The sequence below is a fragment of the Symsagittifera roscoffensis genome, chromosome 8, assembly GCF_963678635.1.
Source record: "Symsagittifera roscoffensis chromosome 8, txSymRosc1.1, whole genome shotgun sequence".
Taxonomy (NCBI): domain Eukaryota; kingdom Metazoa; phylum Xenacoelomorpha; order Acoela; family Convolutidae; genus Symsagittifera; species Symsagittifera roscoffensis.
The window spans coordinates 44038414-44055900 of NC_087069.1; the positions used below are offsets into that span (position 1 = coordinate 44038414).

General features: G+C 30.6%; 1 long non-coding RNA gene across 1 annotated transcript; it reads left to right on the forward strand.

Moving 5' to 3' along the window:
- Window positions 1-1067: 1067 nt before the first annotated feature.
- On the forward strand, window positions 1068-16565 carry LOC134853410 (uncharacterized). Its single transcript, XR_010164360.1, has 3 exons — window positions 1068-1346; window positions 13175-13250; window positions 16384-16565. It is a non-coding gene; the product is annotated as an uncharacterized LOC134853410 (long non-coding RNA).
- Window positions 16566-17487: the final 922 nt, after the last annotated feature.

Sequence of the window (17487 nt, forward strand, 5' to 3'; positions counted from 1 at the left end):
ACCAAGTTAAAGCTTTGTTAAGAATTTAAACCTGAGTCATTCAAAAAAAGTGGCGAAAAAAAAGTTGTTGTAAAAATTACGTGTTTTGTGCTATATTTGGTATAAGAAATTACAAATTGTGTCATTTTATTTAATAAAAATTGAAAATGAGCAGACAATCTCTTTCATTTCGTGTTTTTCTTCTGAACCTGAAAAAAGATGGTTTTCCAGCAAACATGTTGTCAACGAGTAATTTCCAAATTTTCCTTGAAACGCAATTTATACAATCTAGATTTGTTTTTTCATTTCTGTTTTTTCATGATTTTGTTTGTTATTACACAATTTCTTTTTCTTCGTTCCCTTTTGTTAGGATTAGCAATTCCAAGTTCTGATATTAATAATTTTTTCTATAATACCTCAATTGGAAAATAAGGATACACTGTGAACACAGATGTATTTATTTTTTAAAGATATCCTTGAAAACCTTATTATTTTTCGAGCTATTCACATAATTCACTCAATTTTAAAAAAAGATTTCTAATTAAAGCCTTGATTTTAGGGGTAATGTATTGGACGGTTTTCTTTTACAACTTGCACTGCTTCATGATTTTTATAAACTTCAAATTAAAAAAAATCAATTTTTTTGTGTTGTTTAACCCGTTTCCTGTAGCTTGAAACTGGTACAAAATGGAAGTTGTAATTGAAAAAATTAATAATTAAGTTTGAAAAGCAAAATTGACAAATGAAAATCAAATATAAGAACCGAGAGGGAATTGGTTTTGAACTTTTTAATTATATAATTCAATTCCAAACTGAAAATAATTCCAAAAAAGCGCACTTACAAATTGACATTTTCAAGTTTTAATTTTCTTTTAAAAAAATATACGGAAAAAGAAATCAATTTATCATTAAAATATTGATAACCAAATTTAGAAAACAAAACAACAGGAGAAAATCAAACAAAAGAACTAACAAAGAATTGGTTTTAACTTAATTTTTTATCATAAATCAAATATATATATGAAATATTTCTTAAAATTATAGCATTTGTGATAATTCAATTTTGTAATTCACCGCATACAAGAAATTGCATCAATTTTTACAGACTTCCTTATATGTTGTGTAAAACGAGGAGCACTTTCATTTATTGTAAATGAAGCTCATTGAAATTATTTTGTTTTCACTTTTTTTAATACTTTTGGGATTCAAAATAAGGGAAATCAATTCAATAACTAATCGTATAGGTAGTTATCAATTATCCGAGAGCACTGCAGTTTTAGCAAGCATATTTGACCCACCAAGCTACCGATCGTCGAAACTAAAATGTCTTCTGACATGTTTGAGAACAAGGCAATGTAATTCAGCAGGTAAGTCATGCGCGTGTGAGGATTGTAGCAGAATGGAACTTGCTCTGGGTTTATGCAGCTTTTTCAAAAAAAAAATCAGGATAGAACAATCTTTTTAAAACTGTCTTTTTTAAGTCCTTTCTGACTTTATCATCCATTTTTCGTGACACTATTTTATGAACGTTGGTAAGATCCTTCATATAATTGTCAGTCGAGGACAAATTTGAACGCTAAATTAGGGTTTTACAGTCCTAATTTAGCGTTCAATTGTGTTTTTCCAGGTCTGGCAAGCACAAATCTAATTTACTCACGTTTCTCAGCGGCTCGACAAAATTCAGTTTTATTTTAAAACCTAGTTTTGTCCAGTATTGTGCGCCGCAGGCAAAACAAAACTTAAAAAAGCCAAAAAAAAAGCTTTGAAGCCTTTTTTGGTAAGTTTTGACCAAACTATTGTTTTTTCGGCGCGTGCTCCTCCCTTAAAAATTGTTTTCACTGGCACCGTAGGCGCCTTTACAATTATTTCAAGGTCATACAGCCAAAATTGAATAAAAATAGTGCCAAAAGGGGGACAATTTGGGTAGTCGGGGGTTCGAAAACCTGAGGGGGGGGGGGGGCTTCCCAAATCCGCTACTGCCTTCAGCACAAGGTTTTCTGCTTCTCTTCAACTAGATTTTTTTTGATTAATTTCAGGCATTATAATTTTAAAAATAAGATAAGATTTCAAGTAGATACAGAGAAATTGAATAAAAGTGATATCAACTTCCGTTCAGAAATTGTATTTTCTTGGTAGCTGAAAAATAATTTTATTTAGTCGTTTCGCAACTTTTTTTTGCGCACAAAGGAAAAAAATCACTATGAGAGTGCCAACAGGCCCGAGGATAATGAATACGTTTTCCGAGTGCGTGGAAAAACGGTTGCGAAGAAACTTTTTTCTCGTTTCAAAACATAAGTTCAAACTACCTCTACAGCTCACTTGCAAGCGTGCATGTAATTATTTTCGAGCCAATTGAACGCCCGCTGTATATTGACTAGTTTTGTTCATACAACAAATTTTACGTACTGATCTTTTCATGAACAGCGCAAGAACGCTTGCAAGTTGATTAACAATCATCTCACGTGTGGGATGTATGTTCTTTTTAACAACTTGAGATATCATCTTCTTCTATATTCTTCTTTTAGCGACTGATACATCAAATAAAATCATGAAACCATTTATATAAATGAAAGTATTGGTTAAAATGTTATTGGGATTAAAAAGAAAATGGATAAATACTGCAAGTTCGGTATAATAAAGACGCTAAAACGCGTCATTCGTTACATTTCGCTTTGCTCATAATATTCATCACATTTGCTCTGCTCCTTCTGTTTTTCAGCTGTCTTTCTGTGTATATAGTTAATCCTAGTCTGTACCCTATCGCAATGTACTTACACTCATCCATGCATACAAATTTTCAATATAGCATTGACGTAGTCTTCATTTGCTTTTTTTAACTTGATCTCTAAAGAAAAATCAATTCAACTACAGACAAAAAAGTGTCAAAAAAACTTAAAAAATAGAAATGGCTGTAAACATAGATGATACAATTTTTAGTGAGGAGATTTCTTTAAACACGTTACAAAACATATTTGTCAAGTTTTTGATGGAGTAAAAGTTAAAAAAAGATGGTACTTTTGCAGCATAGTACTTTTAGAACAAAAAAAAAACAAATTGAGTCGCAAGCACAAAAATCAAACAAAAGTTCTACAAAAAAACAAGTTATTACAACAAAAATTTTTTTTTAAATGGATGACAATTTAATGTTCAAGAATTTAGGAATTTTTTTATACCAATGAATTGAAATAAAAATTTAACTTTTTTCTTAAGAAATTTCAAAAAAAGGAAAGTTAAAAAAGTATTTAGAACTATATAACTAAATTGATTTTTACAAAAAAAAATCAAGCTGTAGTACTTTTCGCTAAAATGAAGAATGACATCTAGAATAATACAGCTATTTTATCATTGGAAAGGCAATTACTAACTGAGTTTTGAATAACATTTAATTTCACTGCTCGACAGAGTTTGAAAACATGTCTAAGCGGTACCCTATAGGAAAAACAGCACCTCTTCTTTATTTAATTTTGATTATAAACCTTTTTGTGGGATTTTTTAAAGTAATTTTTTTTAAGAAATACATCTCTAACTCCAAGAAAAGATTATTGAAGAAGTATTTGAGATTTTTTGTTTTCAATCTAACAGTTAGAATGAAATGAAAACAAAAACGATCTTATCAAGGGAAATGGATCTCAACTCACATGATTTATACATGATTTAAATGCATAAAACAAGGAAAAATTTAAAGCACTAATTAAGCAGTAATCTTGTACAGTACTCAGTACAATTTGTTTGTTGATGTGAGTACTGCCTAAGTAGTGCTTTAAATTTTTCCTTGTTTTATGCATTTAAATCATCTAGGAATTTTGTTGACTTGAGATCCATTTCCTTTGATAAGATCCTTTTTGTTTTCATTTCATTCTAACTGTTAGCTTGAAATTAAAAAATCTCAAATACTTCATCATTAATCTTTTCTTGGAGTTAGAGATGCATTTCTTAAAGAAAATTACTTTAAAAAATCCCACAAAAAGGTTTATAATCAAAATTAAATAAAGAAGAGCTGCTGTTTTTCCTATAGGGTACCGCTTAGACAAGTTTTAAAAATTTCTTATGAAAAAAAAATACTTACAAAAATTTGAAAGCCCTTGAATAATAAGTGTCAAAACAAAAACAAGGAAAAAGAGAGAAAAAATTCAAAATGAGTATTTATTCAAAGTTTCATCATGATTTAGCAAACAAACTAAAATTCACAACTTCCTAATTGGAAAAAGCAACTAATTTTTTGGAAATAAAAATTAGAAGCAATTGATCAATTTTTTTTGTCTTTCACTAGTATATCAAAACCTGTGAATTTCAACAATCGCTAATTGATTAGACTGGCTTTCCGATAAACAGAAAAGAAGAGTCAAAAGTCCACTCTGAAAGAAAAGTCAATAATCTGAAAAAAAGTTTTGATTTGAAAGAATTTTTAAATTTTCGATAAATTTGTTTTGATCGCAGGCGATGTGATGCCAGGTGATGAGAATGAAGTTTAAAAATTGTTTCATCTGCTCGAAGTCACAAACAAAAAATTGAAAAAAGACAAATGATGGAGCATTACCACTTCAAAAAGAAACCTCAAGAAATTAATTATCCAATAAATCCCGTGGAAGAAAATCTTAAAACCACAAGATAGCACTTTGTTAACAATCAATTTTAGGAAACACGTTACCAAAATTGCATGAAATCGAATATTTTGAAAGTGAGTTTGTTTCGATTGAAAAATTCAAAAGAGAGCTACTTAAAAGCAAACTCTTTTCTTCAGATCCTATATCATATTTCATAAGGCATTACCTACTATTGTTGAACTGTCTCAAGGATGTAACATCAATGAGTGATCATAACTTTGTTTTCAGTAAAGCTGAGAAATTGATTTTTTCTTCGGAAGCTAGTTGATTAAGGTAAAATAATTTTTTTATAAAGACTGATGCAAATAAACTCGAAAAAATTGATAAATAAGTGAAAAAAATTGTGACTGTAAATTTTTTTAAATATGATAATATCGTACATCATTGTACTTTACTATTTTGTATTTAATGAAGCAACACAGAATTTTCTTATTAACTCAACATCTCTTAATTATGAATTGAATCTAACTCAAGTTTTAACTCATGGTTTTGATTGTTTTTAATTTAAATTCTCAAGACCTTGGATATTATTATTCAGACGAAATAGTAATTGCACTTCCTATACAAAACTTTTTATTGAATCAAACATACTTGTCGTACAAGATAAAATTAAAGAAAGAATAGTTTTTATTAATCGTCAATGAAATTCTATTAACTGTATAATACTCATTTAATTCCGGCTGCAAAATTTGTGAAGAACTTAGAAGCAAGTGAAGTGGTATAATAGAAAAAAGCAGTCTGGATGGTCTGTTAAGAGATAAACGCAAACAAAATTGTTAATTCGTAAAGACACAATCTATGATTTGGAACGTTACTCATATTACTAAACTAATTTGATTTTCGAAAGCGAAGATAATCATAAAATACTTGTGAAAGGCTTCTTACCCAAAAAAATTTGTCAATCAGAAATCTCATCCTTCTTAAAACAAACCAAAACAAAGCCAACATCAATCCAAGATCAACCCAAAACAACCAGGATTAACCAGAGATTAAATGCACTATGAGTGAAATATTTCGTCTGTTTTGATGAAAAAGCACTGCCAAAATAATTTCAAATATTTTGTAATATTGAAATCGAGAAAGATTTAACTGAAAAAAACTTTGAAAGTCTATCAGAAAATGGAAATCAAATAAATACAGTTAGTCAGAAAATTCAATTTGTTTTTTGGAGAAAGTATAATTTATCTTCCGATTGGAAGTGCATATACAGATGTTGATCCAACAGTTAGCAGGGATAATTACACTGAATTAATTAAGGCTAAGGAATGAAGATAAAATAACAAAATCCTTGCTTTTCTACTGAGTGAGGTTATGTTACACCATCATCAGTGGAAAAAAAATTTAAAAACTAAGGGATTCGGTCGATTCTCAACAATATCGAAAAAGATTACATAATTTGGTCGTGAACATTAACAAATTTCTGTAAAGACTCAAGTAAGTTGGCTATGTAGTTATCACCATATCAAATTTAGTTATCACCATATCAAATTAACCATATCAAATTTAGATATCATAAAATCTAAGATACTAAAATGATTGCACTAAAAGCCAAGACTATTAAAATTTTGAATACATACAAAGCCAAGTCAGGAAATGCAAAATCAGTCTACTTAAATATGAAACAGAGTTGTAACACATATTTCAAATGATGAACGAAAGATAGTCTGTACAAAAATGACATTAAAAAGATTCTTGACTAAAAATCACTTTGAAGTTACCAGCACACCTTCTATTAGAATTATATAGTGTAACAGTCAAAAACAATAAAAAACAAAGGCATATTTGGGTGAAAGAACAGTAAGAACCCTGAGTGAAAACTGAGTAACAAAAAGTAGTATGTGAAATGGTAAATCTCACATTTAGGGACCACCAGGTGGTTTCTTGTTGAAGAGTCTATAACATGTTTATTAAGATTACAGGAAGACAGTTTTTTGTATTTGATGCTTAATAAAATATTTTTAGTTACGCAGTTCTCTAGATAAATTTTGAATGAAAAATTTGCAATAGTATGTGACTTGACTTGATAAATCTTTTTGATGACTCTCCATTTGCATTTTTATGTTTCTTTGTCAAATTTTGATGTTTTGTTTTTCACAAACTTAACCATTTTGCAACAAAAACATATGCTCGAGTAGACTATATTGAAAGTTATTGAAGAAAACATTAATTTACGAATTTCATTTTATGTCATCAACTGCGTAGATCCAGTCAATCAAATTCTTTTTTTTTACAAAACGATTTTGATTGATATACTACTTTTATTATTAAAAAGGAAAATTATTTATATTTCAAACGATTTTGAAGCACCAATATGAGATCTATGGGTTCTTGAAATTTTTGGTGGAACTAGTCAAACAGAGGTTCTTTAGTCAAAATTTACAACCATATCATGTACAGGGCCACCTAGTTGCTGTCCAGTTGCTGTGTATTGCAATTTTACTAAATCATCATGCCCAGAACATAGCTTTAGAGATTATACCATAAAAAAGATTTTGTCATTTTTACAAAGCATTTGATTATTTTAATTATGTTGGGAAATACTCTTGGAGATTATTTTTGATATTTTGATGGGAGTCAATGGCTTACCAATTTAACTGAAACAAGACAAAAAAGTATGATGGTTGTTATTATTCTAAAAATATTTTTAAAAAATCCGGAAAAAAATGACAAAACTGAATTTTTCTCAGATTTAAGTTTCGTTGAGGAAGTTTTAACTGCTGATAATTTTTCTGGAAGATCTCACATCCAATCTTGAAGAATGTAGTCTAACGGAATTTAATATTTCAAGTGTTGAAAAAACAGTTTTGAGTTTTGTTCTTAACAAATTGCTAGAACCGATAGTACTCTAACTGAATTTGATGTTAAAAAAAAATCAAAAATAGCTTCAATTTTGACCATACAAAAAAAAGTATAAAATTTTTTAAGATCAAAAATTAAGTTAACTTATAAATAGTTCTGATATCAAGTTCAGTTAGAAGAAGTTCTTAAAGATTGGATGACATATTTTCCAGAAATGTAATCAGCGGTGAAAATTGAGAAATGGACAGGTTCTCAATCGAAATCAAATCTGAGAACATTAGAATTTTTTTAGTTTTTTCTGAAACAAACTATTCTTTTAGACCAATCACCACATTCGTAATTTTTTTCCTGTTTTAGTTAATTTGGCAATCAATTGAATTCCATCAAACCACTCAAAGAGGTCTTCAAAGCTATTTTCGCAACAAAAGTACAAGATTTCGATGCTTACTAAAAATTGCAAATATTTGTTTTTATGATATTCTTTCAAAACCCATATTTTGGACCTGATGACAGAGTAAAATTAAATTTACCTCAATTGGAATAGCAACTAGATACACCTGTACCACTTGTTGGTGTTGTAAAGTTTGATTAACAAAACTCTGGTTCAACGAAAATAATTCCTCCGAAATTGTCGAGAATTCATAGATCTAATGTTGATGCTTCAAGCTATTTTTTGTCTTGCTTCTTTGATTAAAAAAAAGCATTATATCAAACAAATAAATTTCTTATCAATTTTAATTCCACGCAAATGTTGACCTAAATTCGATTGAAATATTGACTTTTTTATGAAAGAAGAATAAATTTTTTTTAGTAAACAGTTTTGAATCAGCAATATGAAATATATGGGCTCTTAAAAATTTGGTGGAATGATTGTTGAACCAGAATTTCTTGAATCAAATTTCACAACACCAAATTTGGTACAGTTCCATCTAAATGCTAACCCGGTTGGTGTGTATTACAATTATACTGAAGCATGCCCAACAAATGGGCTTGGAGAGTATACCATAGAAACAAGATATTTGTCAATTAAGTGAGCATTTAGTTCTTTTACTTTGGTTAGAAAACTAAATTGGAGACTTGTTTTTGGATAGTTTAACGGAAATCAATAGATTGCCAATTTAGTTGAAACAGGACAAAAAAATGAATGGTTGTGACCGGTCGGCAACTAGAATTTATTTGAGAAAAAAAGGAAATTATAATTTTCTCAGTTTTAAGTACGATTGAGAACATGTATGGATAGAAAAAGTTTTTCACTGTTCATGACATTTCTGGAAGATCCCATATCTATCTTCAAAGAAGTGATCTAAATTTGCAAAAACCTTCAATTTTGATCTCAAATGTTTTGGTTATTTTTAAATCAAAATTCAAGTAATTTTTCGAATAGTTTTGAAATCAATTTCAGTTAGACCACGTTCTTCAAGATTGGATGTGGGATCTTCCAGAAAGATAATTAGCAGTGAAAATTTCTTTCTATCCATCTAAATGCCCAACCCAATTTAAATCTGAAAAAACTATTATCTTACTATGCTTTTCTGAAATAAATTAAAGTTTCAGACCAATCGCAATCATTCAAATTTTTTGTCATGTTTCAGTTTAATTGGCAATCCAATAAATTCCATCAACTTATCCAAAAAAGTCTCCAAAACTGTTTTTTAACGAAAGCAAAAGAGTTAAAGGCTCACTAAAAAAAACAAGTATCTTGCTTTTACGGTATACTCTCCAATCCCATATTTTGGGTTTGATTATTCAGTAAAATTGTAAAACACAGCAACCGCAAAGCAACTAGATAGACCTGTTGGTGTTTTAAAGTATGATTAACGAGTTTCTAGTCCACCAAATAATTCAAGACGTTATCAATCTCTAATTGGAGCTTCAAAATTGTTTGGAAAACTTAATTTTTCTTCCTTTTTTCATAATAACAACATTACATCAGTAAACGTTTTCTGCAATTATCAAAAACTCCTTTTTTTGTTCTTTTTTTGGATGTACGCAAATGTTGACCGAATATGAAGTCGTAAAAAGTTTTCTTCAATAACTTTCAATATAGTATGCTCGAGCATATGTTTTTGTTGCAAGAATGGTTAAGTTTGTGAGAAACAAAACACCAAAAGTGGAAAAAGAAAGCCCGAAACTGGAGAGTAAAAAAAACAGATTTCTTAATGTACATACTATTGCAAACTTTTCATTCAAACTTCATCTAGAGAACTGTGTTACCAAAACTGTTTCTTTAAACATCAAATACAAAAAAAAACATTGAGAACCGCATTGAACAGAACTATTTCTCGTGATCCTAATAAATAGCTTATAGACTCTTCAACAAGAAATCACCCGGTGGTCTCTACATTCAATCAAAATAGTAAATCGCACTGATTTTCGCATAAAATTCAGTCCAATGAGTTGCCTCCCTTTTTTTCATCATCTAGATTTACTATTTCACATAATATTTTTTTATACTCAATTTCCACTCATGGTTTTTACTGTTCTTTCAACCAAATATGCCATTATTTTTTTGTATATGTCCGTTACACTATATGATTCTAATAGAAGGTGTGCTGGCAACTACAATGTGATTAGTAGTCTAGCGTTTTTTTAATGTCCTTTTTGTAAAGACTCCTTCGTTTATCATTTGAAGTAGGTGTTACAACTCTGTTTCATATTCAAGTAGACTGATTATTCATTTGCTGGGTTGGCTTTGTATGTGCTCATTGTTTTATTATTTTGGCTTTTCTGTAATCATTTTGGTATCTTGTATTTTATGATATCCAAATTTGATATGGCTATTTTAAACTTTAACTTTGCTTAGAAGTTCCTCTATAACAATGTGTTTTTATTTCTATTATGGACAAAAATTCACCAACATATTCGGCGCATGATATTTCCTGATGCATCTAATTTAACGTCTGCTTCCCTTTGTTTTCTTGTAAGTTTTCTACCAGTTACCCGTTCATCATATGTTATTGTAAAACCGCCAACTATAGATTTAGTGAAAACCGCTTGTATTAGTATTGAAAGGTTATCAGCTGTAACTTATATGTAAGAAAATGTCAGAGTAAAAAATTGTTTCATTAGATGTAGTTGAGTGAAATATGTTTTAAAAATCGCTTGATTTTAGCGTTAAATCATGCAGAAGTTTTTTAATTAAAATTCATAGGTTTTCTAAGGCCCAAAAGTTTTTTATAAATTTTTTGTCTTCTCTGTAGCATAATTTTTTAGAAGTGTTTTTCAAGGTAGAATTGTTAACTACATTCCCAACTTAACCGAGTCTTTGCAGAAAATTGTTAATGGTGAGGATCATAATTTGTAAATTTTTTCATTATTGTTGAGATTCGATCGAATTCCTTATTTTCTTTAAATTTATCCCCTGATGATGGTGTAACGTAAATTCACTTAACAGAAAAGCAAGGATTTCATTACGTTACCTTCCTCCTTAGCCTTAATAAATTCAGTGTAATCATCCGTGCTAACTCTTGGATCGGTATCTGTGTATGCACTTCCAATCGGAAAATAATTTATCCTTTCTCCAAAAACAAATTGAGTTTCCTGTTTAGCTGCCTTTATTTGATTTCATTGGTAATCCACACTGTTTTTTCCATACAAGGTAATATAATGAGCTCTTCCATTATTTTCAATGTCGCGATTTACTATTTCACAATCTACATTGTTTTTCAATCTCTTTTTATAACTATTATCACTGTTTTTTCACTGAAATTCACCCTAGTTTTTTTTTCCTTGTTTTTGTCTAATACATTCAATGGTTTTCTAGAATGTGCACTAGAAACTGCTATGTAATTATTCGTCTGGAATTAATTTAGTGTACTCTATCTAACGGGTTTCATAGTGCTGATGTTAAATCATTCTGTTAGAAGTTGAATTTTAGTATCCTGATGAACAAATAAACAAAAAAAATTCCCTGTTGCTTCTCTAAATAATCCAGAAATACGAAAAAAAGAAGCATGATTTAAAGGAAATCTGAAATTGCATGTACGAATCAATAATAATTCCATGCTAACCTAAAAATTTGTATGATTGGATGAGAATAAGCCTATTGCAGTAGTGTATTAATTAAAATTACACCCTGGGCTTAAAATGACAGCTAGCAAAGTAAATGAGTGAAACGAATGAAATGATTATAATGAGCGGAGCGAAAGTTATATTAGAGGAAGAATTTCATCTGTAATGGGTGATAAATATGTTAACTCGGATTGGTGTTAACAAATTTTTCAATTAAAACATGTGTCAATATCTTTCATCTGACAATTGAATTTTTTTAAGAAGTTGACATAAAAACATCGATAACAGAATATAATGCTTAAGATGCATAAATTGTAGAAATCTAATTTTACTATCCTCTTGAAACATAAAATTAGTCAAAGAAATTCCTAGTTGCTCCTAAAAATGTATAAGGAAAACAAAAAGAAAATTTATAATTGGAAGAAGGAACGAAGATTACTTCAAATTTAAGTTTAAAGTTTGTATGATTGAATGAAACAAAAACACATTGCACCAGTGTATAAATCAGCCTGGAATCGGAAGAACAGCTGACAAACTGAAAGAGCGAAACTACTGGAATGACAGGAATGAGTGAAGCAAAATGTAATGAATGAACTGTGTTAGCATCCTTAAGCGTCTGGGGTGTAGAGCTGATTTGTACACTTAATTCGCGGTCAATTTTTCTTAAAGCGAGCCATGGCTATTATTTCATGACACTGGTAGCGGAAAAGACTTCCTGGGTTGCGTCGGTCGCGGACAGATCTCATCAGTCTATAAAAATTGGAAATGCTAAGTTTTCGTCGCGACTGTCTGCGGGCCTGGGTTGTTAGAAAATAGTAGTCATGCAAATTCACATATCAAAAAAGCACTTCACGTGTCCAAAAATTAGTTGGTAACTCCACGACTACCATTTTGTGGTTGTAAAAAATTAGTGCGACTAGCATTTTCTCATTGTAAATGTGTTACAAGTTTTTCTCTTTGTATGAAAATGTGTGGGCAAAATTTTCTCCTTAAATTGAAATTGATGAGAATTTGGCCTAGTTTTTGAACACAAAAATCAAAGGTTTGTCGATTTGAGAAAACCTCTGATTAAGTGCGAAATTAATATATAGGTAAACTGCAATTTGATATTCGCCGTAAAAAAATAAATTGGAATTACCCACACAACTTTAAAAAAATTTGCGTACATTTAATTGCAATCTTTAAAAGCTTCAGGATTTTCGATACCCGGGCTATTTTTGGCAGACTTAAGCTTTATCTTATCATAAAAAAAACACAGAAGGGGAAAAATCTATTTTAAACAAAAAAACGTATCCCCAAATTTTTTTTCATATGTTAAGAGTATGTTTTCATAAATTATGAAAACATTTTTTTTGCAAAAAAAATCAGTTTTTGTTTCTGCAGATTGTAGACTTTAAATTTAGTTCTGATAACATGTTGTAAATCAATCAAGAAATCGCCTATATTTAATTCAAAAAACACTTTTCAATGTAATTTTTTTTTGAAAAAGTTCTGAGTCATACAAAATTCAATGTGAGAAGTTGTATGACTAAAAACTTTTCAGAAGCTCATTATCAAAAAGTGCATGACTAGCTTTTTATTGTATCAAGAGCTACCTAAGCTTACTGAAATTTGGTCGCAATAGCCATGTCATTCAACCACGACTTTGGTCATGATAAGAAGATCCAAGAGTGTAGTAGCTGTAGAACCAACACTTTAAGAATTTCTTTAATCACGCTATCGGTCTGGTTCAGAACAATTTTCAAAAAGTTTACTAATGTGCTTTTTCTGCAAAATAACAGGTAACTACAATCAAAGATGTCTTCAAACAGACCAAGGGCACAGCAACAACAACTACAACTATGAAGTGCATCAAAGGTAAAAGAAATTCATTTGATTAGATAATTCAGACAAAAGTAATTAAGGGAGCTATCTAGCAACCACTGGAATCATAAATTGTTCGTATTCTATTAGAACTAAATCTGCGTGAAAAATTACATTTCATATGTCATTTATGTGAACTTTTTAGATTATCTCAATTGAAAAGTTTTCATCGATCTGCCAAAGCGTTCAAAAAACAAATGTGATTCTGATCCGCAATTATACTGCTTAGACAGTCACCGGAGATAAAATTTGCCACTTTTGTTTTTCAAGAGATTAAAAGAATAAAACTTCTCACTATTCATTTGTTTTCTATACGATTCCTATAGATTAAAGTCTTTTTTTTCCAGGCATTGTTTGGCCATTTAAGTAGAGGGCGTCATAATGGTGTCATCGTAAGCAGCAGACCGTGTTGCAAACGTTGGACTTAAAAGTGCTCGTTTTAAGAGAAAGCTATAGATCTAAGCTATGGCCTTAAATAGTTTCCTTTTTACTAAAAAGGGATACAAATACAAAGAAGTACTGAGCTACAAAATAAAATCCTTACTCTGCTTTTCTGATTTTTACTTTAAAATTGTCGAATTTTCAACCTTATTCTGTCTAAGAGTCTATCAAAAATTTAAATTGTTTCTTATAAGAAGGAACACATAAATTGAGCCGACTTAGATTGTAGCTTGAAAAATGAAAGAGCTTCATCTGTTTAAGCGTTTTTTTTTTGGCTCTGGGAACACCTCCCTGACGTCCTCTACTTAATGACCAGAGCACAATCTGAATTTTTTATGACTTTGTTTATCAGTCAAGTTTCTTTACAAAATCAGTTTCAACTATCACCTGTCAAAATTGGAATCGTGAATCTCCAGCAGATGTAAAGTCAAACAGAAAAACGTACAAAAACATATCAAGTAATTAATCGCTTGAAACTTAAATTATGCAAAGTCCATGTCCCATGGCTAAAAATTCCAGCGTTTTTTAATCTTTTTTCTTAACGTAAAATTTGACCAACTCCTTGAAGGCCATCAACCATTTATTTGCTCCGCGGGTAATTAATACCTTGGCGTAAGTTTTGTGTTTTTTTTTTCTGGACAAAATTCTAGTGCTTAAGCGTTGCATACTCATATTCGCTCGTTTTGTTTTTTGATTCAAAATTAGCAAACAATATGTCAGAGTTTTGTTAATACTTTATGGCTTTTCAATAATTTTATATATATTTTATATCAGTTAGTTGATGCTCATGCAAATTCGTTTTCAATTGAACTTTGAAGACAAAGTTTCGGAAACAAATAACTGCGAGAAGTTCTTTGTAAGAGTGCAATTATGTGGGATTTTCTCTCTCATTGTTTCACTATTTATTTGTGGGCGAATATTTATAGAGCGTGTAGACAAGTCCATTGCTTTTTTTGCAAAAATGTGTTTATGTGGGAGAGTTTTTCTGAAGCCTTAGGGAGATTTTTTTTGCTAGGCGTGGATTTCAGATATGTTTTTAAATTCGGTTTTGCCATTTTTAAATGAAAAAGTTTGATACCATTTAAAAAATTGCACCCAAACTTTGACCGTTTTGAAACTTTTTGAATTTCCTCGGAAATTACCTTTGCAAATTGAGATTTTGGGTTCAACCAAAGAAAGGGTTGAGAGAAGCTCTCCGGAAAACCAACGACGTCCAAATTTCTGGAAAACACGCAAATCTGAGATTTTAATTTCAATTGAAAGGGTGGGTTTTCGGAAGCTCTCCTGCATGAGAAAATGTTTTTCCATGAAATTGTATGGTCCCTAGAAAAGTCAATTAATAGACTTTTGACCGTTTTGAATCTTTTTGAATTCTCTCGACAAATACCGAACCAAAACTGAGATTTTGGGTTCAATGGAGAGAAAGAGTTGTGATAAGCTCTCCTGCAATAGCGACTATGGCCAAATACTTTTTATTATTTGTACTAAAAGAAAATTATGGTCCTCGGAAAGGTCAAGTGTGTGACTTTTGACCATTTTCTGAATTTTTTTTGGAAAATGAACCTTCCAACCGTGAAAATTTGAGTTCAATCGAAAAAAAAATCAGCGAGACTTACATAAGAGTACACTTCGTTCATTACTCTTAAACAGGTTCTGTGAAACTCTCTGCAAAAGCGTCTACGCTTTTCTCCGTTTCAGAAAAACTTATTATAACCAAAATAAGTGAACTATTAGAGTTTTTGACCGTTTTTGAAATTTTATAGTTTTTCTCAAAAATTAGCCTCCCAAATCTGAGAATTGAATTTCTCTTAAAAAATACCGACCCAATTCAAAATTTTGGGTTCAATGTAGAAAAAGGGTTATGGGAATAGCGGCTATGGCCGAATATTTTTAATAGTTGTACCAAAAGAAATTTATCGTCCTCGGAAAAGTCATTTTTGTGACGTTTGTTGATTTTTTTCTCGAACATCAACCTCCCAAAGCTGAAATTTTGAGTTTAATAGAAAAAAATCAGGAAGACTTATACAAGAGTACTCACAACGTTCATCACTCTTAAACATGTTGTGTGAAGTACTCTGCATATGCGGCTATGCGTCTCAGTTTTTTTCCAGAAAAACTTATTATAGTCAGTTTTTGACCGTTTTTGAAACTTTTTTTTATCAAAAACTAGCCTCTCAAATCTGAGAATTTGATTTCAATCAGGCAAAAATTATGGCTCTCAGAAAAGTCAATGTTTTGATTTCTTGTGCATTTTTTTACTCTTAACGATAAAAACTTAACCAAATCAATTATTTAATCGTGGCAACATCCTGAGAAAAGCATCTGTGCATGAGTGGATATATCCTAAGTTTCGAAGTTTATTTGAAATTTTTTTTGGAAATTTTTTTTGTTAGATTTCCACCCGCATCAGTATAACAAAACAATAATTATCGAACAGGTAGCAGCTTTAGCTAAGTCTCTAGTAAAATTTTGTGCAATAACTACCAAAAACTAATAAACTGTTTTGCCTAGGTTCTATGCCACGCTATCGCCTAGGCAAAACGAACCCTAATTTTTTTTTCAGATTCACAGTTATTTTAAAAATTGAAGACAACTTTAAACTTGTTTCAACAAGTAAAATCAATAGTATTATTTTCTTTAAATAGTGTCTTTAAGAGTATCTCTTTATTTTTTTGCTTTATTTCAGTGTTGATCAGATCTACCACGCGGCTCCTCCGGACTTCCAATGTTTCGTCAACGGAGTATCGCAACCTGATTCTGGAGTTTGTGATCTCGACAGTAAAACCAGCTACGAATGGTCGGCATGGGAAGATGTAACTGCCAATCCTTGTGGATCAATTTCACGAGTGGTCATAACCCGACAGCAAATACGAGCTTGCTACTACAAAGAGCGTTTGAATTTTTTGACTAAAAATGACGTGTCAGCCGATTGCGATTGTTATGTCGTGAAATCTTTGAAAAAACGCGCTGTTCAGTTGCAAAAAACCACAAACAGTCGAATGCAGGCAAAAAAAGCTTGTCAAGCCGTCAATTCGACCCTTTTCACTGGTTCTTACAGCGCCACGGGAGATTTTTTGTCCTCTGTAAGCAAATCAGATAATTTTTTTGGGACAGAGAAAACGGTTTCGATTGTTTTTTAATATTAGATTATTCACAACTTGCAGTAAATATGGGAAAAGAGCTTTCGTGCGAACAATTCGGCATAATACAAAAATCATATCTGAAAACTTTTTTCGTTTTTCGATTTCTTATGTCATATTTTTTAAGCACAAGCTACATTTTATCAAAAATTTGGAGCAAATACTCATTTTATATCAATAAATTATGGGGAACAATTTAAATCAAAATGTTCCCCTTGGGCAAAAAGAATGATAAACGTTAAGATGTATTCTTTAGGTATTCTTGATTAATTTCAATTTTCAGCTGATTTTACCCCGGCTCAACCTTCACATAAAGGTGGAAGGACGCAGATAATGAATAGTTGCTTATAAGCAACTAAAATTTATCGAATAGTCGAATAGTTGCTTTTAAGTTAAAGCTAAGTCATTTTTGAAAACATCAACCTTTTTGCGTCTTTTTGTCTCTACTCAATGATGCGCTGTGGGTTTATTGTTCCTTTTCAAGTAATTATTTTGCATTAGATTTTTTTTGTAAAAAAAAACAACTAAATGAAATTTCCCACGGAGCCATAGAAATCGGAAAATGCGCGTTCATATAAAAATTTATATCAAAATGAGTATTGTTGATTCTACCTAGCCTCTGGGTCCTTCCTGGTTTTGGACTGGTTTTG